This window comes from Dipodomys merriami, unplaced genomic scaffold, assembly GCF_024711535.1.
Source record: "Dipodomys merriami isolate MVZ:Mamm:240054 unplaced genomic scaffold, mDipMer1.0.p SCAF_10, whole genome shotgun sequence".
Classification (NCBI taxonomy): Eukaryota; Metazoa; Chordata; class Mammalia; order Rodentia; family Heteromyidae; genus Dipodomys; species Dipodomys merriami.
In genome coordinates this window covers 34563660-34590158 of record NW_027202271.1, presented here as the reverse complement: position 1 = coordinate 34590158, position 26499 = coordinate 34563660, and the positions used below count along the sequence as shown (strand labels likewise).

General features: G+C 39.7%; 2 long non-coding RNA genes across 2 annotated transcripts in view; both read right to left on the bottom strand.

Annotated features, from left to right (window-relative positions):
* LOC138804659 (uncharacterized) overlaps positions 1-26499 on the bottom strand; it is a 94344-nt gene that overhangs the window by 42273 nt on the left and 25572 nt on the right. The gene's annotated exons all lie outside the window — the stretch shown is intronic.
* On the bottom strand, positions 14965-18723 carry LOC138837840 (uncharacterized). Its single transcript, XR_011375469.1, has 3 exons — positions 18535-18723; positions 15548-15593; positions 14965-15435 (listed from the first exon to the last, which is right to left on the bottom strand). It is a non-coding gene; the product is annotated as an uncharacterized lncRNA (long non-coding RNA).

The following is a 26499-nucleotide window of genomic DNA, read 5'->3' as shown; positions in this document are numbered from 1 at the left end:
AAGTGCTGCTGTGGCACAAAGTGGTAGAGTGCTAGCCTCGAGCAAAGAGCTCAGTGCCCAACCCTGTGTTCAAGCCCTATGACCAACCAAAAAACAAAACAAAACAAACAACAAAAAACCCATAGCAAGTACTTAATAACTAATTCTAGTAAGTACTTCTAAGGAAAAAAATGTTGTCATATTTGCCTTAGTATCTTAGTATCAATACATTTATGGATAGAGTTCATTCATTTTGTATTTGAGAAGTATTTATTAAATTGAAAGATCTACCAAGCACTGAGCACTATATTCTAGTCATGGAAGATATAGCAGCAAGCCAAAGTCCTTGTTCTCAGGATATTTACATTCTGCTAAGGGAGAGTGATCATAAAACAATAAACAAGTAATTATGTAATATTGAGTAGCAATAATTGACTTGTATAAACTGAAGGAACTCAATTTTCTGAGGGAAGCCCTCTCACTGAAACAACTAGATCAAGCATAAAACATTGACCTTGTTGATTTTATAGGCCATGTGCTGGGGGAAGCATTACAGGCAAAAATTGAAAGGATCCATCACATCCATACCAGAGGACAACACGGAGGCAGCCAGGCAGGCACTGGAGAAAGATTATTACAAGGTTTATTAGAGGAGCCATGTTTCCCCCACCCCACCGCCCTCCCACCACTATCTAGGTAACAGCAGTGTCTCCCAGAGGTAGGAAGTGAGGTAGATGGGAGGTCAGGTGGGTCTAGGCAGAAAGAGGGAGGAGCCAGTTGTATGGCAGGAACTCCAAGGCAGGGCGGAGCTCAGGTCTGGGTAGAGCTGAGGACCAAAGGTGGGCTTAATGCTTACAAAAATAAGATTGGCTAGCTCCAATCCAGAAAGGAAAGCCAGAGTCACAGAAAGCAAATAAGCAAATGCCATTATCGGTACAGCAGTGAGTCTCCTTGAACTAGCAGCAAAGGCAGGGAGCTAAGACACTTAGGGCCGAAAGACCCAAAAGGTAACTTGAGTGGTACACTAACTCCTCTTGAGTCACAGCAGGATATCATTCTCAATGAATGCTAGCAAGTACTAACTCAGTTAATAATAAAGTCCCCCGTGTGTACATGTATTGAATATCTAGCACGGATTACAAGAGCCATAAACAAAATACTCAGGAGAATAAGAAGGATTCAACAAGAGTGAACAAGAAATAAATTTCCAAAGTCATTTGAAAAAGAATCAAATATTCATGAAACACATATTTTTGTAATTAAAAAAACTCAAAGAATGGGCTAAATGGAAGATTACCCACAGCAAGAAAATAAAATTAATAAACTGGAAGGTAGGTCTGAAAAAAAAATCAATGTAAAGGATAAAGAAAAGAGAGGGGGGGGCTGGGAAGGTGGCTCAGTGGTAGAGCGCTTGCCTTGCAAGCCTGAGGCCCTGGGTTCGATTCCTCAGCACCATATAAGCAAAAAGAAAAAAGCCGGAAGTGGCACTGTGGCTCAAGTGGTAGAGCGCTAGCCTTGAGCTGAAGTGCTGAGGGACAGCGCCCAGGCCCAGAGTTCAGGCCCCACAACCAGACCCAAAAAAAAAAAAAAAAAAAAAAGAGAGAGAGAGAGATTCCCTGTAGGATGAGGACTATTTAAAATTCCAGAATATGAAAATTAAGAGAATACAAGATGAATTTTGGTGAGAGAATGGCTGAAACTTTTTCAGAAAAGGAAAGAGGGTCAAATAATGTACAATCATCTTTCTTTTTTTTTTTTTTTTTTGCTTATGTGGTGCTGAGGAATCGAACCCAGGGCCTCGAGCATGCAAGGCAAGTGCTCTGCCACTGAGCCACCTTCCCAGCCCCGTACAATCATCTTTCTATCATATAACAACATCCCTAAGATAATTAGCTTATAAGGAGAAAAGTTTTATTTTGGCTTGTAGTTTTGGAGGCTACAGTGTGTGAGCAGTTGGTCACACTGGGCCTGTGGTGAGGAACATGTGTTGGTGAAAAAACACTCAGCTAATGGTTAGGAAGCAAAAGAATGAATGAGAATACCATAGGCACACAGCCCCCTTCAACACATATCCCAATGACCGAAAGACTTCTCATTAAAGCTCTACCATTTATATGTTCTATCACCTTCCAGTAACAGAGACAAAGCTTTTAAAGACAAGAGTTTTGAGGGGACATTCAAGATGCAAATGATAGGCACTGAAGGCACTGTGTAAATTTCACCAGGTGAAATAAAGTGTAAATGTAGTGGAACTGTAAAGCATCAATGATAAACTAGATCATAAAAGAGAGATAACCTACAAATAAAGGACCAACTGACAGCAGATGTCAGAGAAACAAAGAAATGTGAAATGTTTAGAAATAAATAGATATGTGTACCCAGGAAACTACCTTTCAAGAATAAGGATGAAATGATGGCAAAGATAAAAACTAGTTTTAAAAAGAGTGATCTACACTGAAGGGATATTTAGTGGATTTTGTTTTGTTTTGTTTTGTTTTGTTTTGTTTTGTTTTTGGTGTGTGCTGGTCCTGGGGCTTGAACTCAGGACCTGGATTCTGTCCCAGAGCTTCTTTTGCTCAAGGTTAGTGCTCTACCACCTGAACCACAATTTCAATTCTGGCTCTTTTGTTGGTGTTGGTGGTGATGGTAATTAAGTGCAGACGAGTCTCACCAATTTTCCTGCCCAGGCTGGCTCTCAGCCTCCTGAGTAGCTAGGAATACAGGTGTGAGCCACCAGCACCCAGCAGTGGATGTTCTATCTATCTATCTATCTATCTATCTATCTATCTATCTATCTATCTATCTATCTATCTATCTATCTATCTATTTATCTATCTATCTATCTATTCATTCATTCATTTAGCCAGTCCTGGGACTTGAACTCAGGGCCTGGAAACTGTCCCTGAGCTTCTTTTGCTCAAGGGTAGTGCTCTACCACTTGAGCCACAAGCCACTTCTGGCTTTTTCTGTTTATGTGGTACTGAGGAATCAAACTCAGGGCTTCATGCTTGCTAGGCAAGCACTCTACCACTAAACCACATTCCCAGCCCTGTTTTTTTTTTTTTTCAGTGTTAATGTACAGAGGGACCATAGTTATGTAAGTCAGGTAATGAATACAGTTCTTTTTGAACAGTGTCACCTCTTGCCTCATTTTCTCCCAGATTTTCCCTCCTGATACTGCCCCCCACCAGAGAAGTTGTATAGTTCATTTTTAACATAGTGTCTATTGAGTTCCACTGCTGCATGAGTCTACCGTGTCTCATCATTTATGTGCTTCCCTTACCCTCTCCAAAACAGATAAATTTACATACAAGACAAAAGGTACCAAAAACAAACAACAACAAAAGGGAAAAAAAGAAAAAAACAACAAAAATACTTTGTTTCCATTTCTTGGAGTTTATTTTGATAAACATCATTTAATGTGATCATATGTACATAGATACTGAGCCTTTTTTTCTAAGAATATTCTCCTTTGTTCTCATTGTGTGAATGTCTAGAATCCTGTATGATTTATCTTGTCCAAGTTTATTCTTTTTTGTCTTTTACAATCCAATGTGTTTACCACCCTGCACTGGAATTAATTCTAAATGGATCAAAGGCATCAATGTAAGGCCAGATTCCATGAAAATTTTATAGGAAGGAGTAGGGGAAACACTAGGGCTCCTAAGCATGGCTTGAGCTTTCCTAAGTAAGATCCAGAATCACAACAAATCAAAGAAAGCCTGGATAAATAAGACTACATCAAACTGAAGATTTTCTGCAAGGCAAAAGACACAACTAGCAAGATAAATAGCCCACAGAATGGGAGAAGATCTTTACTAGATATACATCAGGCAAGGGCTTCATATCTAAAATATACTTCAAGCTCAAAAAATTAAAGCCCCAAAAATAAACCCTCAAAGAAACCATAACCCAATTAATAAATGGACTAAAGACTTAAAAAGAGATTTCTCAAGAGAAGAAGAATGGCCAATAGACACATGAAGAAATGTTCAACATCTCTGGCCATAAAAGCATTGCAAATCAAAATAACATTGAGATTCCACCTTACCCCATTACCAAGAAAACTAACAATCACAGATGCTGGTGAGAATGTGGCCAAAGGGAAGCCAAGGTCAAGAGGAAGATTAAAACATTCCAACGGATGAACCCTCGCTATTGTGCCTAGGCCCCTAATCCAGTCCCCAGCCTCTGTGCAAACGCTGTTCTTCCTCATGATGGATCCTTAGTAAGCCTGCTTAGTAACGTGAAAAAATAGAAAATATATGCTAATATCCTAAAGGACATGTCCTCAACTGGCACTTAAATACACACACACACACACACACACACACACACACACACAAACACAAGATATCAAATCTATCAAAAAAATCGAAGAGTACCACACAAACATTGTTTAATTGCACTTAAGTTTGTAAAAGGAGAGAAACCAAACTTAAGCAAGAGGACCTTTATTGGCAACATAATGCCCTTGGTGTCACCGAATTCAATACTCAGGTAATAAAATTTCCATTGAGTAAACATTATTCTCTATAGGAAGCAACTCTAATTCTATTTGGGGAATATAGATCGTTGATGAAATTCAGAAACCATGATCTCTCCTCTATTTAAAGGATTCAGCTTCCCCCAGCTGCTAAAGCATCCAGTGCAATCCTTTATAATCCTCAGAGGAAGAAAATAGCATAGCTTTCAGAACAGGTAAAATTGCTTTTTATTGTGCTTTGTTGCTATGAAGGGACATTATGTATTCAGCTCCAAATGCTGAATTCATTAATACAGTGCTTTTCTTCCTCACCAGGAATAACACAATGATTTAAATCATTATTTACTTCCGATCAGCTACATGTCCTTGTTGCCCTGATCAGCTGAATGAACCAGGGAATCATTCCTTGCAAAGAATGTGGGGGCAGAAGTGCAAGTGTAAACACTGGCAGATACTGGACTCTAGAAGCTTCTAGTTGATTACATAGTCACTATTCAAAATGTATTGCCCACATCTGTTGCCATTCGCTGCAATGCTCCCACTCTTGGGAGTTCCAACAATGCTCTCTTGATAAGTCACTCCTAAAAATCTTCTAAGCAAGGAAAGTCATTTTTATTTGCCAGCATGAATTATGCCACTGGGGGAAATCATTAATCTGTATTGTTAATGTAATATGTTAATCTAAGGTGGATTTACTCTTAACTTCCTCATAACTCTTAACTAGCAGCTAGGGTATCAGGGCAGGCTCTAGACAAGAGCTAACTACCAGCAGCTTTGTAATCATCTCAGGGAGAGCTGCTGAAGTCAGTGCTGGCTACCAAAGGGATAATCAACATGAAAATAATGAAACAGAAGTCTTTTAAAATCTTTTAAAATCTACATCTTGCCTTTGCTGGCTCCCCTGAGGAAGCAGATTGTTCTTCTGGGTCTGATGCTCCTTTCTGATGGTATAACCTTTGCTTACTGACTTTCCTATCTTGTCTGACAAGAGTTGCGCGCGCGCGCGCGCGCGCGCACACACACACACACACACACACACACACACACACACACACACACACACACACACACACACACACACACACACACACACACACACACACACACACACACACACACACACACACACACACACCTGGCATTGAAACAACAAAGAGGCTGGTAGGGAAGATTAAGAAAAGGAAGAAGTAGGCGGCACCTGTGGCTTGTGCCTGCAATCTAGCTACCCAGGAGGCTAAAATGTGAGGATCAAGGCTTTAAACCAGCCCAAGCAAAAAAGTTGTAAGACTCTTACCTCCAATTAACCACTAAAAAAAAAAAACTGTACATAGAGCTATGACTCAAGTAGTAGAGTGCTAGCTTTAAGCAAAAGCAAAACGGAACAACAACAAAAAAATCCCAAATATCAAAAAACTGATACCATCAGCAAGATCATTTCATGGAACCAGTCCATGTTCTTTCCTTCCTTATCATACTTTGTAACTGCTCTTGGCATGGACTTGATAGAACAAGTTTAACGTCATACAATATATAACCACAATGTCAGTAGGTGGCAGGTTCCCTTGTATAAAATACCAAATTTCTAATAGTGAAGTTTTTTTTTTTTTTTTTTGTCGGTCATGGGGCTTGAACTCCGGGCCTGGGCGCTGTCCCTCAGCTCTTCAGCTCAAGGCGAGCGCTCTACCACTTGAGCTACAGCGCCACTTCCGGTTTTCTGGTGGTTTATTGGAGATAGGAGTCTCACGGTCTCTCCTGCCCGGGCTGGCTTTGAACCGCGATCCTCAGATCTCAGCCTCCTGAGTAGCTAGGATTACAGGCGTGAGCCACCAGCGCCCGGCCTCTAATAGTGAAGTCTTTTTGTTTACTCCTAACTGTGAAAGAAGGGAAGAACCTTTGCTTTAGCATTCCTTCCTTTCACAGTACATTTGTTTGCTCCTTAGATAGACACTGGGCCAAACCCATGTGGACTGACAGCATATTTTCTATTTCCTGTTCTTCTTAGGTCAATCAAAGTGGAGCTGTCTCCCCCAACTTCAACATACTTAACTCTGATGCTGAGTACTGACAAATCTTTTTTATTTTGTCTTTCCTGGGAATTGAACTCAGGATCTTGTGCTGGCTAGGCAAGTGCTCTCCCACTTGTGCTATGTCGACATTCTGAGAAACAAAATTTTAGTTTCTTTCACAGTGAACCTCCTTCTCTCATTTTATTCTGCTCTCCCCATCCCTTCATCTTTTATCTCCTACACTGCAATGACTCCTTACCACCCACCACTTCCATTTCATTTGTCAGAAAGAGTTACAATATCCCTGAGAGACTTTTGTTATCTCCAATTCTGTGCCTTCTGCTTATCTACTAACTCCCTCTCCAGGTGCTGAGTAGTTCCATTTGGAGGTCCTTAAATCCTGGCCACAATGCCAGTCAAGGAGACTGAGACAGAGTTGTTAGGTCCTGATAAGCCAGGAGAATCCTATGTCTAGGCAGCAGAGTTGATCCCACCTATCTTGGGGTCCTCTTATTTACCCACTTTTACCCCTAGAATTGGAGGTACATAAGACTGTGTCAATAACTGTAAAGGAACTAAGATTGTTTTTAACCCAACCTGCTTGTCACAGTTGCATGGATATTGCCAATAAGAGATGAGACTCCAAAGTCAGAGACAAAGGACAGATTATTATTCATGGCAATAGCAATGGCCAGAGTATTAATCATATTTCCTGTGCCATTTCCCTGAAATCCAGTTTCCAGTGGGATGTAAATAAAGGTCAGGTGAAACCTTATATACATGTAGTGCATCTCTGCAGAGGAACCCTGAGATTAGAAAACAAATCTTCTCAAGTGGTTAGTAAACCTGCCTGATCTTTGCCCTAAAGGAAGATTTTTTTTTTTTTAGTATAACGGATAGCAAAACCAGCATACCTTTTGTCATTTTGGTCTTCCAAAAATGGAAGACAACATCCTTAAAAATGTAGTCCATAACAAATGCCATCTGCTTGAAAGACATGAGAAAAAGTAAAACCTTCTTGCAGAGAAGTTTCTCAAACCTCTTTCTACATAATATTCTCCTCCCTAAACACTTATCTATGAAGTTTGTGTCATTGGATAACCCTTTCTAACTGCAATTGTCCACAGACCTTAGATCCCTCCAGTAGATTTCTGAAGAAATCAGTGTTTCATTATTCCTTTACTACCTTGGACTTTGGTTCCATGATCTCTTCTCTAGCGAGCTTAACTTATATTCCATTTTTAGATTGCTTGTGAAGTTGATTGCTATTATGAATGACATCAGAGAACCTGGAGACTTCTTAGCTGGTTATTGCTGATGCAGAAGAACACCACTGATTTGGGTTAGTGGTGTTCATATCTGGTATTCTTGCTTAATTCTCTGGTTTCAGTTGATTTGGTAGTGATTATCTTATCTGCAAAAAATCAAGAAAGGAGGAGGGGAAGAAGAAGAAAAAGAGGGCAGGAAGAGAGTAAATGGAAAAAATAAATTATGTGCTTTCTCTGAAAAAGATAAAAGGGAAAACAGTAATCCAATGCCTAATATATAACAAGAGCAACAGCAAACAGAATCTTTGTGGAGACTATTATAATAATCATCTAGACTAATTTAATGTCACAGGTAGTTTCTGCCTTGCATTTCAATGGTTAGTGAATTAAATTCTACCAAAGGAATACCTATAATTGCTTCTTACCTTTTGCTTCTTTATCCATTTGCTGATTTGTTTTTTGGCTGTAATTATGAATTTTTAGGAATGTGTTGTTTCAAAAGGGTAGAACCATTTGCTCTGCTTTCTGTCTACAAACAGAACAGTAATGGTTATTCTTCAGCTTTAAAAAAAATACCTTTACTTAACTTCTGAAGCTCTCACCAGTAATCATAACAAGAAAAAAATAATTATATACATTAGAGAAGAAAAAAATGTCCAGTGGTTTCCTAAATGGTGCCTTAATAAAAAGTGACTAAGTAGAAGTGGTTGCTGCTGCCTCCATGATCCAGATTTGTTACTTAATAAGTTTCACAAGATGTACATCAAAGTACACACATTTCCTGAACTGAAATGTGAATACAAAATCAATTTATGCCCTTTCAAATAAACTGGGAAAGATTATTGTCTTTCTTTTGGAAAGCTTATTAGGAAAGGAATATATTTAATACACTTCTAATAGAGAGAAAGTGGGTTATCTAAAAAATAAGAATGACTGGGAAAAATTTTCTGTACAAACACATGATTTTAGAAGCTGAAAATTTCTCACAATTCACAAGAAATCTAGAGAAGCAAGTTTCTAGGCTGGGCATACACGGCTCATGCCTGTAATCCTAGCTACTGAGAAGGCTGAAATCTGAAGGCTCAAATGGTAGAGTGCCATCCTTGAGTGAAACGTGTAGGGAATAGCACCCAGGCTATGAAATCAAGCACAATTACTCACACACGCGCGTGCGCGCATGTGCGCACACACACACACACACACACACACACACACACACACACACACACACACACACACACACACACTTCTAAAGTTGTATTTATTTATTTATTGCCAATACTGGAGTTTGAACTTGTTAAGCTGTCTGTATCACTTAAACTAAGGCCTTCCCTTTTTTGGCTTAGTTATTTTACAGATAGGTTCTCATGTGTGGGCTGGGAACCAGCTTCAGGCCTTAATTCTTCTTCTTATATTCCTCAGTATCTGGCATTACATATACGAGCCACCAAAGTGGGCTTTATTGGTTGAGATTGGGTCTTACTAACTTTTTGTCTTAAACTACAATCCTCCAGAGGTCCACCTTCTAAACACCTAAGATTGCAGGTGTGATCCTGTAATTCAGGGTGCCCAAATCTAGAAAAAGTTTGAAAATGAGCAAATCATTTGGAATGAAATTTTCTTTAAGGCTAAGAAGTTCAAGAAACCATTTAGACAATTTCCAACAGAATACCAGCATGGCACTTGGTAAAATTTGAGAATACATCCTTTTTTTGACATTCATACTTTAAACACTACCAAACAGATTTCTACATATAGCCTTTCATAAGCTATGTAAAATTTAGAGCTAAGCCATACATCTGGAACACAAGGATTAACCCTTATTGAAGAGAACAGAATTCTCTGTATCCATTATAGAGAACAGAGGGAAAGACAGATTTGTAATAGTAGTGTCCTTAAAATAGGCTGGTCACAATAAAACAAATGCAATGGTTTAACAAAGAGGTGAAGATTTGTAACAAAAGCAGCTTTATGATGGTGATCCATGTTATTCTATCAGGAAAACTTGAGTTTTAGTGGCAACACTTCTCAAACAAAATAGTAGAATAGTGATTTAATATTAAATCATCATTAAAGACAACATAGCTGTCAATGGCATTGTTACTTCACTGTAGATAGATAGATACATACACATTTCCCAGTGTCAATTACATTTGAAACTATGGGCAGTGAACTATTTTCTCTTCCTCTTCATTTTGGATATATAATATATATATATATATATATTATATATTATATATAATATATATATATATATATATGGGGGGCAGTTGTGGGGCTTGAACTCTGGGCCTGGGCACTGTCCCTGAGCTCTTCAGCTCAAGGCTAGTCCTCTATCGCAGTGCCACTTCTGGCTTTTGTGTTTATATTGTGCTAAGGAATTGAACCCTGGGCCTCATGCATGCAAGGCAAGCACTCTACCACTGAGCCACCTTCCCAGCCCTGGATATTTTATTTTAAAAGATCTTTGGTATGCAATGTGGTATGGTACACAGGGGTATAGTGAGGTCAATCCTGGAAATGCTTTGTGTCTTAGAGTAATTGACATGTGACTTAAACTATTTCTAGATATGTTTATTATCATTGCATTTGTCTATCTAGTAGACATATGACTTATTCTGCTTGAGCCACAATGCCTTGAATTAGTTCAGTCTAGACCAATTATTTAACCCAAAGTTCAACTTTTAACTCTGCCAGATGCTATTTGACAGTAGATTCTCCAATACTGAACATCTTGCCAAGTGCACATTATGTTGTTGTATAATTATAGCTTTCTAGTACTCAGTATGGTATTATTAGCTCGAGCTGTAGCTCATTTAGTGTACATAATTACAGCACACTCAGCAGTGAACACTGACCTACGAGGAGAGGGTGGGGTTCTAGTCTTATTTTTGTCTACTTCAATTGGCAAGATATGTAGTGATTATTAGGACTCCAAATTTTTGAAGGAGTTTGATATTCATACTGCATTTGCAAGAACCTTTGAAATATCTAATGTCACATTATTATTGTAGAGCTATTATTCATTCTAATGATGACGGAATATTATTGTCATATAGATAATAATTCTTTTGATTCTTTTCTCTTATGAGTGCCTTCTGGGAAAATAACAAGGGACATACTGGTACGAAAGGGTGCCAGTGTTAAAGAATTATCCTGTTGCAGAATTATATAGCTCATTAAATGTTCATAATACCTAAGATGCACTCATACTTTGCTAAATTATAGTTGCTTGCCATCATTACATTTAATACCTTCTATGCCTTCAAACATTCCCTTTGACAAGGGCAGGTAAGAAAATGGCATCTAAGGGAAAATTCCCAAAGGGGGAACTTGGAGTAAAGGAGTAAGGCTGCAGCAGTTAACGTTCCTTCTATAATCTCTACTTCTTCCTGCTCCCCAGTTGCTATTGCACACTTCAGTTGGGCCACTTTTGTTTTGCTTGTATCTTCTTCTTAGAGAGAATCTAGTACTATAATCATCTAAGTGATTATGAAAGGATAATCCTTTCATTTGAATAAAATCAAGAATTCTTGCAAAAGAAGTCCATGTGACACTTAACTGAAACACTCAATAGCAATAACTGGAGAACTTGTTTTTAAAGAAAATATTTTGAAATCCATTCTTCTACCTTCCCATGAAGAGTTGCCATAAAGAACTCACACTTGTGACTTTTGTGAGTCTCAAGAAACAATCTCTTTATTTGTATAGTATATATCATATTTTATTCCAAAGCATTGGACACTTCAGTTAAAGAAAGCATTATTATGGATAGCATTAAAGCTATCCATAATTTACATTGTAACAATGTACATTTCAATGTTCTGAAAAACTAGGGCTGTTTCAATATCATGCATCTCTTCCAGTCTTCAAGTATGTATAAAAGTAATTTCATTTATGTGGTTCAAATTTTATATGCTAATATAGATAAGAGAATTATTTTAATTCAATAAAATGCAGAAGAAATATGTAAAAGGATGTTTACTAGAATAATCATCTGTAGAGGGATTTATTTTATGTGGGCATTTTTCAGAGACTTTGATTTGACCAATGGTTTCTCTCTCTCTCTCTCTCTCTCTCTCTCTCTCTCTCTCTCTCTCTCTCTCTCTCTCTCTCTCTCCCCTCTCCTCTCCTCTCCTCTCCTCTCCTCCCTCCCTCCCTCCCTCCCTCCCTCCCTCCCTTCCTTCATTCCTTCCTTCCTTCCTTCCTTCCTTTCCTTCCTTCCTTCCTTCCTTCCTTCCTTCCTTCCTTCCATTTCTTCCTATTGCAAATGCAGTCGTTCTCCCAATTTCCTTTTCTTTTTTTTTTTTGGGGGGGGGTCCAATTTCCTTTTCTATCTGCTCATTGTTTTATATAAAAAGGCTACTGAGTATTGTGGTGTGATGTTACACCTGCTCATTTGCTGAAGGTATTTATCAACTCTAGAAATATGGAGTTGGAGTCTGAGGGACCTTTAGGGTCATGTTATCTACAAATAAGGATAGATTAACTTCCCTATTTGAATCCCTTTTATATCTTCTTCCTTGCCTTGTTACTCTGGCTAGGAATTGTACTACTTGTATTGAATAGGATTGGAGAGAGTGGATACCCGTGTCTTCTTCTTGATTTGAGAAGAAACAGTTTCAGCTTTTCACCATATTTTTATTAGCCTACGTTAATGACAAGAGCAGATAGCATATCTTGTTTACTGATTTATCGTTCAGAGCTGATTTATTTTTGTTTTACTTCTCCTTTGATTTATTTTCTCAGAGCTTGTTCACTGATTTATCTTCTGTTTGTAGCATTTGTTCTGCAAAGGCTTCTTTTATATAGCAGTATCTTCTATATAGTATTTCAGGTGCCTGAATATATGCCAAATAAATATTTTGTATGAAGGATAAGTGTGAGCTTATTTTGTACCATTCCTAGGGATTGAACTCAGGGCCTGGGTGCTGTCCTTGAGCTTTTTTACCCAAGGCCCTTGTTCTACCATGTGAGCCATGGTGTGACTTCCAGCTTTTTGATGGTTAATGGGAGATAAGAGTCTCATGGAGGGGCTGGGAAAGTGGCTCAGTGATAAGAGTGCTTGCCTTGCATGCATGAGGCCCTGGGTTCAATTCCTCAGCACCACATAAGCAGAAAAAGCTGGAAGTGGCACTGTGGCTCAAAGTGGTAGAGCACTAGCCTTGAGCTGAAGAGCTGAGGGACAGCGCCCAGGCCCAGAGTTCAGGCCCCACGACCGGCAAAAACAAACAAACAAGCAAACAAAAAAGAGTCTCATGGATGTTCCAGCTCTTAACTGGCTTCAAACTGTGATCCCTAGACCTCAGCCACTCAGCCTCTTGAGTAGATGGCACTAGAGTAGCCAGTGGCAGACAGCTGACATTTGGATTTTGTTAGATTCTGTATTGGCTTAGTAGATTTCCTTAAATAATATTTTCACAATATTAATTCTGCCAACTGATGAACATGGGAAGTCTTTCCACCTCTTAATGTCTTCTTCAGTTTCTTTCATCAAAGTTTTATAGTTTTCATTGTAAGAGGTTTGTCACTTCCTTGGTTAGACTTACTTCTAGATTCTTTCTTTCTCTTTTTCTTTTCCTTCCTTCCTTCCTTCCTTCCTTCCTTCTTTCTTTCCTTCCTACCTTCCTTCCATTTTTTCCTATTGCAAATGCAGTTGTTCTCCCAATTTCCTTCTCTATCTGCTCATTGTTTTATATAAAAAGGCTACTGAGTATTGTGGTGTGATGTTACACCTGCTCATTTGCTGAAGGTATTTATCAGCTCTAGAAATATGGAAGTGGAGTTTGAGGAACCTTTAGGGTCATGTTATCTACAAATAAGGATAGATTAACTTCCCTATTTGAATCCCTTTTGTATCTTTTTCCTTGCCTTGTTACTCTGGCTAGGAATTGTACTACTTGTATTGAGTAGGATTGGAGCGAGTGGATACCCGTGTCTTGTTCTTGATTTGGGAAGAAATAGTTTCAGCTTTTCACCATTTTTTTATTAGCCTACATTAATAACATGAGGGGACTGCACTGTTCCACACATGTTTACAACAATATAACCCAACCAATAATCTAACCAATTTCATCCAGCCAGAAGAAAGGCATGGGCAAAAACATACAGGTTAAAAGGCCAGAGTTTACTTTCCTTAGTGTAAACTAGAGCTTCTTTCGGGGTATAGGTTCTGATATGTGGGGATTTTTTGCTATATATCCTGGCCCCCCATTCTTCTTGATATCTCCCCTAACTCCTAAGTTCACTTTAGAACCAAGGTCTTATTTGGCTCTTGTCAGCTCTACTTCTACCCACCACCAAATAGCTGAAATTCTTTCACCACCATAATTATCAGCAAATTAGATTTTCCGAGAGCATTCCACCTTCACCCCTGTGGGCATTTGGGTAAACTAGAGTAAGTTAGGTTACTCTTTTCAACTGGAGGTTGAAAATCCATCACAATGTTTTCTATGAGGGTAAAACCAGTACTGTTTGTAAATTGCCTCGCACAATGCCTGATGTGTGTGATTTCTGTTCCCCTTCTGATTCCTGTCCGGTAGCTGAGACTTCTGTGCTAGTTGGTGTTACTATCCTTCCCTCGTATCTCACCCAACAGCAAAGACTACAGTGTTGGAATACACCACTGTCATTGTTAGCCTTCTCTTCATTACTTGTGCTCTGCTGAGGGTGGTATAGTTGACAGCACTAGTAGCTGGCCTTGTGCCGGCACAATACTGTGCTCCTCCTCCCGGGTAGGAGGATCTGCTTTCCTTTGTGAGCCCCTCCCAGCCTGCAGTTTCCTGATGACAAATTATACCCTGAAATAAAACACTAGGACCTTTAAGTCTGGCATCGAGAAAGCTTAGGAATACTTAGAGTTGCTTTCAAAGGATTGAAAGTCTGATCCACAAAGGAGACTCCATGGACTCCTTTGATGGTCAAGTTAGCAGGTGTACCTTCTGTTAGGATAATATACATACTATAATACAAGGATTAAAAAGAAATCAATTACATTGAAGTGCAAGTATTGAAGTATTTTTAAAAACAAGCTTGTGATATAGTAATGTATATTTATTTAATGTATTTTAATGTATTTGTAGCCCTATAGCCTCTAAAATTAATTATATTATGCTTAATGATGGTCCAATAGTTCTGGGATATGATATAAAAACATGTGTTATTTCTGTACTTGATAAAGTTGAGCATCCATTCAATAATTCAGGGAAAGGAAATGTAGAAGTAAAAATAAAGATAATTTTCCATATATATATATGTATATATATATATATGTTCATGTAGATTTCCCTGAAATCTCACCATGAATACTTTTGGCCTCCTTTTCAGCCATTCTTCATAAGGAGTATAACTACCCTATGTTGTTTGTTTTATATAATTCAAAAGAATGAGCTCTTCTCAGTGTGTCTATGTCTGATTCCAGAGTGAGTGGTGGGAACCATGGACTGTACTGAACTGAGATGTGGTATTAATAATTGGTTTTATGTGTATGGAAGATTTCCCAACAAGACAGTTACTGTTTAGAGATTTTTTTAAGCTGCCTTATTAAAACAAGGATTGAGAGGGGCATCCAAATCCAACAAAGCCTTCAGTTTTGTTCATCAGTGTACAGCCCATGGATTGGAGGCATGGCTCCATTAGTAGAGACTAGCCAATGAGTGAAAGCATCAGGTACCAAGTTCAAGTCCCAGTCTTGGACCTAAAAAAAAAAGAAAAGTATATAGACCATAACTGTTAGATATGGAGCTCTGACTGTGGTCTTAATCCCCATTTATTTCACACAGTAATACTTAAGCAAGAAAGAACATTACCTGCTTCTTTATTCTTATGCCTTCATCCCCAGTTCTGTTGAGACTGCTAGATGAGACAAAAATTAGTAACTCAGCCAGGCACCAGTGGCTCACACCTGTAATCCTAGCTACTCAGGAGGCTGAGATCTGAGGACCATGGTTCAAAGCCAGCCCAGGCAGGAAAGTCCATGAATTCTAATGTCCAGTTAACCACCAGAAAACTGGAAGTGGCTTGTGGCTCAAAGTGATAAAAGTGCTAGTCTTGAACAAAAGAGCTCAGGAACAGTGTTTAGGCCCCGAGTTCAAGCCCCACTACCAGCAACAAACAAACAAACAACAAACCAACTCTTATCTCTAATTAACCACCAGAAAATCATAAGTGAAGCTGTGGCTCAAAGTGGTAGAGTGCTAGCCTTGAGCAGAAAAAGCTCAGGGATAGTACCCAGCCCTGAGTTCAAGCCCCACAACTGACAAAAATCAATGAAAAACAAAAACAAAAACCTAGTAACTCTGAGCCAAAGCAAAAAGATCTGAACAGGGCATCTTATCCTATCTGACTCTCTTTGAGAGAGATCAGCAACGAATGTACCAGTTTTACCTAAGCCCTTCCATAAAAATAGCTATTATTTAAAGCAACTTCACAATTTCCCTTATAGACATCCTCCAAGGAAGAATCATCAAAAGGAAGTATAATATAATAAAAATAACATGATTCTTCATATATTTCCCTGACAATTGTTCTGCCTCTATTGACTTCAGAAAATGATTAAATTACTTTTAATCTCGGGATTTTGCCTTCACAGTTGGTCACTGACAATGTGCTCCAAGGATGAAGCAAAAACCACCCACTCAGGCAGACTTTTAAAGCTTCACTTGATTATTGCTAAGTCAGATTCTCTGTGCCATGCAATATTGTGCACAGGTTCCCATTTGCAGCTGATTTTATGACTGTTATGCTCAAAGATGTAAACAAAATGTTTATTTCTGGAATTTCTCCTGAGATGTCATCTGACGCACTCATAACTCTCTCTCTTTCTCACTCTCACTCATAACTCTCAGTATCTAAAAGCTATATTTTAAAATACTAATATTTCAGTCTCCATAAGTGGATTATAAGGTAATAGATATGTTAGGTTAACTCATAACTTTCTAGTCAGTATGTTAAACATTCACATGTATTCTCTCATTGATCCTTATTATATATCTATGAATTTCCATAAATACCATTACCATATATATTCTTCTCATTTTCTTTTTTTTTAATTAAAAAAAATTTTGGGGGGTCCAGTCGTGGGGCCTGAACTCTGGGCCTGGGCACTGTCCCTCAGCTCTTCAGCTAAAGGCTAGCGCTCTACCACTTGAGCCACAATACCACTTCTGGCTTTTTTTTTCTGCTTATGTGGTGCTGAGAAATCGAACCCAGAGCCTCATGCATGCAAGGCAAGCGCTCTACCACTGAGTCACCTTCCCAGCCCTCTTCTCATTTTCTATGGATGAACAAAAAGGGGATTATAGCTACCTACCAAAGCCTCTATGCCAATGGTAGAACCTAGACTTCAAGAAGCTGAGCTCAAGCTCTTAACTCTCTGCTTTCAAAAATCAGTGTCTTTCTCAACAATCCAGACAGACCACTGACAAGTACTGCTGGAATACGTGGTTGATAGCTATACACTGAATTCTTCTCTCCACCTATAGAAAAGGGGTACTACAAGCTACTTTTCTTATTCTCTGTGGCCTAGAAATCCTTCCAGAGCATGTTAATGTTTATTAAGCATTTTCAATGTTGCGATGAGTGCCAGAAAAGGTATGTATAGCATGAACTGTTACCTTTCCATGACATCAAGCTGAGTATGGATGTCGTCACTGGAATGACTATCCTGATGATACCTAAGATGAATCCTGCAACATCTATCCCCAGGGTCTCTTAAGAGGAAGGCAACTACTAGTACAAGTCACCAGGTTGGGAGACTGACAAGGATTTAGACCCTCATTGTCAAATTCAGAGAGGTCTAGATTTATTTATTTATTTATTTATTTATTTATTTTGATTTTGATTTTGTGGGTTGTAGGGCTTGAACTTGGCTTGGGCGCTGTCCCTGAGTTCTTCAGCTCAAAGCAAAAACTCTACCACTTGAGCCACAGCGCCACTTCCAGTTTCCTGGTGGTTAATTGGAGATAAGAGTCTCAAGGATTTTCCTGCCCAGGCAGGCTTTGAACCATAATCCTCAGATCTCATCCTCCTGAGTAACTGGGATTACAGGTGTGAGTCACTAGCACTCAGCTAAGAGACTCTAGATTTAAATGCTTGGTCTTACTGCTATGGGTCTCAATGGCCATGAGCCCAGCACTTGGCAGCCAGTGACTTACTGATCTCTAAGCATTAGCTAGAGATCGCAGTAATCAGTGCCAGCTAGTGTTACAGATCTGGAGCCCTGCGTATTGAGACTTTAGCCTTAACAGTAGCTAGTGTTTCAGTTCTTCAACCTCCATTGTCAGGTCCCTTGGTCCTCAAAGTTGGGCACCTCTTAGGAATTCTCCCAGGGACCAGGGCCTACAATCGTTTATCTAGCATCTTCTGCTTTCTGTAGCTTTGCTGCATTCTGCTGTTGCCGATACCTCTGCTGTTACCTCTGTTGTGACTTTCTCCTTGTAGTAGATTAGTTCAGCCTGTTCTGCTTATGATAAAAATCGCTGACAAGGAAAAGACCACTCAGCATTATCTTGTCCATGTAATTGTAACCCCTCTATATGATATTTTCACAATAAAAAAAAGACCACTCAGGAGAGCCTTTATTTGATCTAATATTACAATGGAAGGCAGTAGAACAGGAGAGTGTGTCTCCACACTGACTCAAAAAGTGAGCTGAACAGCCTATCTAGCCAAGTTATATAGCTAAGCAGAGGTGTGGCATACAAATGAAGGATTCTATTTGCATCAATCAGCCACTGATTCCCATTCCACCAATCACTAGCTTCTTTCTAAGTTGATGAGGAAGTGTACTTCTTACCTCTATCCTTGGAAACATTTTGAGTGAGAAGAGCTGCAGGGTCTTATAAGGTTCAAAGAGGAAGCTTATGCATGAGTGCTGCTTTCTAAGGCTGTGCAAGTTGTCTGGAGTAGTTGTGACTTGTGCAAGGCCACTTGGAACTGAAGTCCTGGTCTCAGTTCTGGAGGTCCTTGAAGCTGGAATATTCTTTTTTTTTTTTTTTTTTTGTCGGTCGTGGGGCTTGAACTCTGGGCCTGGGGCTGTCCTTCAGCTCTTCAGCTCAAGGCGAGCGCTCTACCACTTGAGCTACAGCGCCACTTCCGGTTTTCTGGTGGTTTATTGGAGATAGGAGTCTCACGGTCTCTCCTGCCCGGGCTGGCTTTGAACCGCGATCCTCAGATCTCAGCCTCCTGAGTAGCTAGGATTACAGGCGAGAGCCACCAGCGCCCGGCTGAAGCTGGAATATTCTTGGATTATTTGTAAAGTGTCTGGAACAACATCTAAAAGCTAATTATAGATGGCACATTAAAAGAAAAGTTGCAAGGGGACATTTCAGAATAAAAAATTTATTAGAGAGATACATTTTAACTTATGGTGTATTTGCAGATAAATATGACTATCAACAGGCACTGAGTAGTATGTTGGTATACTTAGAACAATCTTGTATCATTTATGTATATGTTTTTTAATCTGGTTATGAAAGTAACACATACTTGTCATGGGAAATTGGGAAAAAAAAAAAAACAGAAACACGTAAAAGAAAACTTTCTACCTCAATAGTAAGTCCTTTCAGCTTTTTAACACATTCCTTCTAATTAGTATTCTAATTCTCTCATTCCTCCCTCTCTCTAAAACATTTAGCTTAAATTATGCCATTAATAGATCCCTAAATATGCCTTTTAGCCAGGCACAGGTGGCTCATGCCTATAATCCTAGATTCTCAGGAGACTGAGATGTAAAGATTGAGGTTCAAAGTCAGTCCAAGCAGGAAAGTCCATGAGACTCTTATCTCTAATTACTCACCAAAGTGATAGAGCCCAATACTTCAGCTCAAGGACAGCACCCAGGCCATGAGTTCAAGCCCCCAAACTAGCATACACACAAAGATAATAACAACTTCTTCTTCTTCCTCTTCTTCCTCTTCCTCTTCCTCTTCTTCTTCTTCTTCTTTTGATGGCCATGGGTCTTGAACTCTGGGCCTGGGTGCTGCTCAAGGTTAGCATTCTACCACTTGAGCCATAGCACCACTTCTGGTTTTCTGGTAGTTTATTGGAGATAAGAGTCTCACAGATATTCCTGCCCAGGCTGCCTTTAAACCATGATCCTTAGATCTCAGCCTCCTGAGTAGCTAGGATTACAGGTGTGAGCCACCTGGCTAATAATAACTTTTAACTGGTACTAAACATTAACATTAAACAGCTGTATAACAATTTAATACCTTCCTGCAGCTAGGTATTTTCTAACTTTTTATTGTTATTGTTTTATTACCTGCTTTCAATAAACTCATGCATGCACAAATTAGCCAGTTTAAATCATAATTGAAATGAACTAATCTGTTTTATTCATTCATCTGTTTCTTATAATAACAATAAGCTTTGTTAAAGATCTATTCCTTGTTAAAGATTTATTCATTGTTATTTAGCATCTGGTATTTTAGCCAGCACATAGTATCTGCATATGTAAGTTATATTCTGTGTGAATGAACAAAGAATAAATGAATACTAGTATTTTTCCACAGAATTCAACTAGTGTTGCAAGGACTGCTAACAAAATGAGATAACCTTTATGAAAGTTCTTTATGTATTTTATTATCTTTTATTTATTTTTCACAATACTGAGATAGAATCCAGAGCCTCATATATGTGAGGCAAGCACTCTACCAACTGAGCTACATTGCTAGTCTCTTCTCTTATAATGCATCCAGAGCAATAAGAGAGGCATTTGAGAGGGAGGTATTCATCGTAGACAGTTTAGAAAATACAGATAAACACAAAAAATACAATAAAAGTTACCGAGACTATGATTACCCAGAGATACTTACTTTTAACAGTTGTTGCTACTTGCTTTTTTATTAATCTGCCCACCTGGTTATGACGTTACCAAGGAAGGCATATTGTCACTAAAGTATAGACATATTCGCTAGTCACATGACTATTTTCAAGATTAGACCCCACTCCGACAATCTCCAGTTTCCGTCCCCACCCATCCTGTCAGTGTGCTGGTCAGGAAGCTCTTCCTGAATGTTAGAAATAAATATGCACAAGGTAATGGAAATTGATGCTAGATTAGACTTTGAGTTTGGTTTAAAAATGAGATGTATTCCATGAAGCCAGTGAACAGAATGCTGGAAATCTACTGAGTCATAAAAAGCTGTTGACAATTGAAGCATTAGACAAGAGGAGATCTACTAAGAGAAAATAAATAGGAAAGACAATGGGCACTTCAAAGAGACTCGATGAGAAGAAGTTCTCTGAAGAGTAATGGAGCCCACAAATTAGTTTTGTCACAAAAGTTATGACTGTATTACAAAAGCAAAACCAACAGTAGTGGATGTTGTATCATCATACAATTTTGTCCGAAAGAAAAAGCCAAAATATCATTGGAAAAATTAATGCCGAGCTGGGTGCCAGTGACTCACACCTGTAATCCTAGCTACTCAGCAGACTGGAAGGATGGCAGTTCAAACCCAGCCCAGGCAGGAAAGTCTGAGACTATTTTTTTTAAGTCTGAGAATCTTATCTCTAATAAACTACTCAGAAAAAGCAAGAAGTAGCACTGTAGCTCAAGTGGTAGAGTGCTAGCCTTGAGACAAAGAATGTAAGGGACAGAGCCCAGACACAGGTTAAGCCCCAGGACCTGCATAAACAAATAATTAGATAAATAAATAAAAATGAAAATTAATTCCTTAAACTAGTCACTGGTGGCTCACGCCTGTAATCCTAGTTACCCAGAAGGCTGAGATCTGAGGATTGTGGTTCAAAGCCAGCCCGGGCAGGGAAGTCCATGAAACTCTTATCTACAATAAACCACCAGAAAACCAGAAGTGGCGTTGTAGCTCAAGTGGTAGAGTGCTAACCTTATGCTGAAGAGCATCCAGGCCCAGAGTTCAAGCCCCACAACCGACAAAAAAGAAAAAAAAATCCTTTCAGGCCAATAATGAAGGACTGGTAACCTGTCACTACTTATGAAGATATGTGTGAATGGAGGTTAATGGTGATCAAAGTTTAGAGACAAATTAGAATCCTTGACTCCATCAGGGTTCTACTGCTTCAGCTCTATTGTTCTGAATTTGTTTTCCTGATGTTTGTCAAAGGACCATAGTTTTCCTTACTCTGGGCTCTTGGAAAATCCAGGCTTTCTCAAAGTTTCCATATGTTTTTGAAGTAGACATCTGTTGTTTATTCATGCCTCCTCAAGAACAGTTCTCCATTAATTCTGCCTTCACTCTCCCACTTCATCACTTTCCCCTCCTATTGCTATGGAATCATTCCACTGATACACTAATCTCCTTTGCTTAAAAACATAAATCTATACAAGCCAGGCATGGGAGTGGATGTGTACGATCACAACACTCACGAGGAAGAAGAGGAGGATGGTGAAGTGAGGCTGATCTAGGCTACCTAGTGAGACCTTGTCACAAACAGGTGAAGACAGCAGTTCTCGCTACATTACCTTCTTTCATTGCTGTTTAATATTTGCAGTCTCTAAATTCCTTCCTTTACTTTCTTTCTTTAACAGATGCCAATGGGGGTTTATTCACTGTCATATCGCTTTAACTATTTGTGCCGAGGCCTCCACATGGTTAAATCCCACTTGACCTCACTTTATTGATTTTTCTCACTTTATTTCATTCCTTTGGGATGCCCTCACCATTTGTTGCTGCTTTTCAGGATGGGGTCTTCTCTTTGGGGTTCCTTATCACAATCCTGACATTAAATCCTGACGTTATCTCATCCTCAAAACCATCTACATAGTGATACTTCCCTGGCTTAGAACTTCTGCCTAAATCTCACTCTCATGCATTCAACATCTCCACTAGGAGTTTTAATAGGAATATCAGGTTTAGCATATCTGAAATTGAACCGTGTTCCCTTAAACCTATTTTTACTAGTTTTCTCCGTCTCCAGCCATTCTTGTCAAAAACCATAGAGCTACTCTTGATTCCTTGATAATTTCTTTACCCCATTTTAATATGGTGGAACAATTCCAAAATATATCAAGAATCTGACCACTTTCCACAGGTACAATGTTATTACCTTGACCCAAACTATTAACATCTCTAAGAGGGGTTCTGGCACTCATCCCTTTCCTAACCTCTTGCTTCTGCCCATCAGTCTACATTTAGCTAGATCTTGATCATTCACTACCTTAGCTCCCTTCCCTCAATGTCTTCTCATGTCAAAGTAAAATGAATCAAAAATCTCTGACTACAGAAATAACTTTTCTAAGGAAAGAGAGAGGACATCAGTAAAACATAGATACCCAGATACTTAGAATTTTTTTTGACAGACGTGGGGGCCTAAACTCTGGGCCTGGGCACTGTCATTCAGCTCTTCAACTCAAAGCTAGCACCCTACCACTTGACCCACAGCACCACTTCTGGCTTTTTTCTGCTTATGTGGTGTTGAGGAATCAAACCCAGGGCCTCATGCATGCGAGGCAAGCGCTCTACCACTGAGCCAACTTCCAACACCCCCCCCCCCCACTCACTTTCCGTATATGTGTGTGTGTGTGTGTGTGTGTGTGTGTGTGTGTGTGTGTGTGTGTTATTCTTTTGTTCTCTTTGCAATCTCCCCACCTCAGACCCTTAGCCACTGCCACTATATTTCCCAGGGCAGCTTGTAGCCCCCAGCTCCACCCAGACCCAAGCTACTCCCTGCTCTAGAGCTCCCACCAAGATAGCTGGCCATTTCCACTCTCTGCCCAGACCTACCTATGAATGCAGAGGACCTCTCACCACTACTCCCAGAGTTACAGGTTACCATCTGGATAGGAGCAGGTGCCATATTGCTTTCTCTCCCATGGGCAAGATGGCCCCACTAATAAACCTCCTTATAATCCACCTTCTCCTGTACATGCTGCCTCTTCCTGGTCCTCTGGGATGGCTGAATTCTTTCAGGTTCAAATGTCCCCCTCTTAGTAAGGCCTTCTCCAGTAACCTAAATGAAATTACAGTATCCTTTATCATAGAAATAAACAAAAATACCTATTCCACTTTCTATCATCGTACTTATCACCACCTGAAATATAGTTTATTAGTGTAGCTACTTATTCTAACTCCACTTGTCACCTAGAACAAAGCAGTGATCAGGGATTTGTAAGTTTTTTTTGTCGGTTGTGGGGCTTGAACTCTGGGCCGGAGTGCTCCCTCAGCTCTTCAGCTCAAGGCTAGTGCTCTACCACTTGAGCTACAGCGCCACTTCTGGTTTTCTGGTGGTTTATTGTAGATAAGAGTTTCATGGACTTTCCTGCCCGGGCTGGCTTTGAACCGCGATCCTCAGAGCTATAAATTATTAATTAATTGTTTTTATTAGCACTCATTAGCTCTGCCAGAAGAATTTCAATGTGGCATTTCCATTTATGTATACAACATATTCTAGTAAATCTTGCTCCTCTATCACTTTTACTCAACAAGCTTCATTGTTCAATTTTCACACATGTAAACAAACTATTTTGACCAAAAAGTAAGGATTTTTTGATCATATTAATCTCTGCTTTTATACATTTTTTGGGGGGGGGTCCAGTCGTGGGGCCTGAACTCTGGGCCTAGGCGCTGTCCCTCAGCTCTTCAGCTCAAGGCTAGCGCTCTACCACTTGAGCCACAGCACCACTTCTGGCTTTTCTCTTTTTGCTTATATGGTGCTGAGGAATCGAACCCAGGCCCTCAGGCATGCAAGGCAAGCGCTCTACCACTGAGCCACTTTCCTAGCCCCTCTGCTTTTATACTTTTATACTCGAGATCTAAAGCCTACATTTAGTAGACACATAATGAACATTTGTTGAGTAAATGGATACATGAATCACCAGCACCTCTAATTCTTTTTTTTTTTTGTTATAAAATTTTCAGTTTATAAATTTGCTTTACATGGGAAGGATTTTCAAGTTAATATGTTCACTCATGTGTAAAAGGGGTCTTGATTTCTTCACCTCTTCCATTTCCCGTCCCCTATCTATCCCTTCCCCTACCAGCCCCATGAAAGTTCCTAGCTCTTTTTCACATGAATCATTTGGTTGTCTTTGCCCATTCTTCTTTCTATTCATGCACCCTGCTCTCGTGAGGCCTTCCCTTGCAGTCAAGACATGTTTTAGTCTTGCATCTCTAATTCTTTTTCAGTACTTCAGTTTTCTTCCATGAAAAAAATCTTCCTTTTCAGTCTATATGATTTAACTAGCATTTTCTGTGCCCTCTTAACTACAAATATTGGATATTCCTGATGTATATATCAACCCTTATTCCTCATACAGGCCACACAATTGATTCAGGGATGAGCTTATAACACAAGCCTATTAATTGATTCTCAGATACCAGACTTCTACTGAAACTATTGGAAAAGATGTTGATATTTTTTGTTTTTTGTTTTTTCTTGTACTAGGGTTTGAACAAAGTATCTTTTTAGGCTAGATTACTCAGCTGATGCTCTATCACTCTATTCATGCCTCTAGTCCAATGATGCTGCTTCTTCCCTCCTTCCTTCCCTCCCTCCCTCCCTCCCTCCCTCCCTCCCTCCCTTCCTTCCCCTTCCTTCCTTCCTTCTTTCCTCCTTCCCTTCCTTCCCCTTCCTTCCTTCTTCCTTCCTTCCTCCCTCCCTTCCTTCCCCTCCCTCCCTCCCTCCCTCCCTCCCTTCCTTCCTTCCTTCCTTCCTTCCTTCCTTCCTTCCTTCCTTCCTTCCTTCCTTCCTTCCTTCCTTCCTTCCTGGTGCTGAAGACTCGAACCCAGGGCCTCATGCATGCAAAGCAAGCACTCTCCCACTGAGCCACCTTCCCAGCCCCTAAAACTTTAGAACTTATCTTCCTTTTTTTTTTTTTTTTTTTTTTTTGCCGGTCATGGACCTGAACTCTGGGCCTGGGCGCTGTCCCTCAGCTCTTCAGCTCAAGGCAAGCGCTCTACTGCTTGAGCCACAGCGCTACTTCCGGCTTTTTCTGTTTATGTGGTGCTGAGGAATCGAACCCAGGACCTCAGGCTTGCAAAGCAAGTACTCTACCACTGAGCCACCATCCCAGCCCTTATCTTCCACTTTCTGTACACAGCATTTCCACATCTGGAGCTCAAAGCATTTTAGCACTCCATTTCCTTGTGCTATTTTCTTTTCTTCTTATTCCATTTCTGTCTGCCTGTCCTATCAGCCATAAATGAGGATTTATGAAGTAGTAGGTGGAAGTGCTAAGGGCAAGGAAAAAGAAAGCAGAGTGCAGCCAGTGGGTCTGCCTCTGCTACCGTGCTCAGAAGTCCTACTGGCTAAGCTCTAAAGTCTGTGAGGATTTAGAGTGAATCTGCTCTAGGGTCCACATCCAAGAGGTGATGTGACAATTATTGTTCCTCTGACTACAGTAGTTACTTGTACTTAGGAAGCAGTGATTGAGCATCACCACAGAAAAATCAATGTGATCTGAAGCTGGACCTTGGCCAACGTCTTAAGGATAATGGTGTGGTTCTGATAACAGGATAAGAGAGGAAGAAGTCATAGGCAGGTAGGTCAGACCCTCACTTGGGTCTGGGAAAGAGTCACTTTCTCAGGAGAAAAAAAATGAGAAAGAAAAAAACTTTGATATTAAGTAGAAATCCTACTTTAAGTGTCTTGAGAGTCAAAAGGTTTATAACAAAAGTTAAAAGACTTTAAGTCTAAAACTTACAGAGTAAAAAGACAGGGAGGGCAAATTCAGCTTAAAGATTAAACAAGTCCTTACGTTCCCCTCTAGCTCACCAGTAAAACTAATTCCAGCATTTTTTGCCAGCATTTCACCCATCTTCTATTCATTTATTCATTT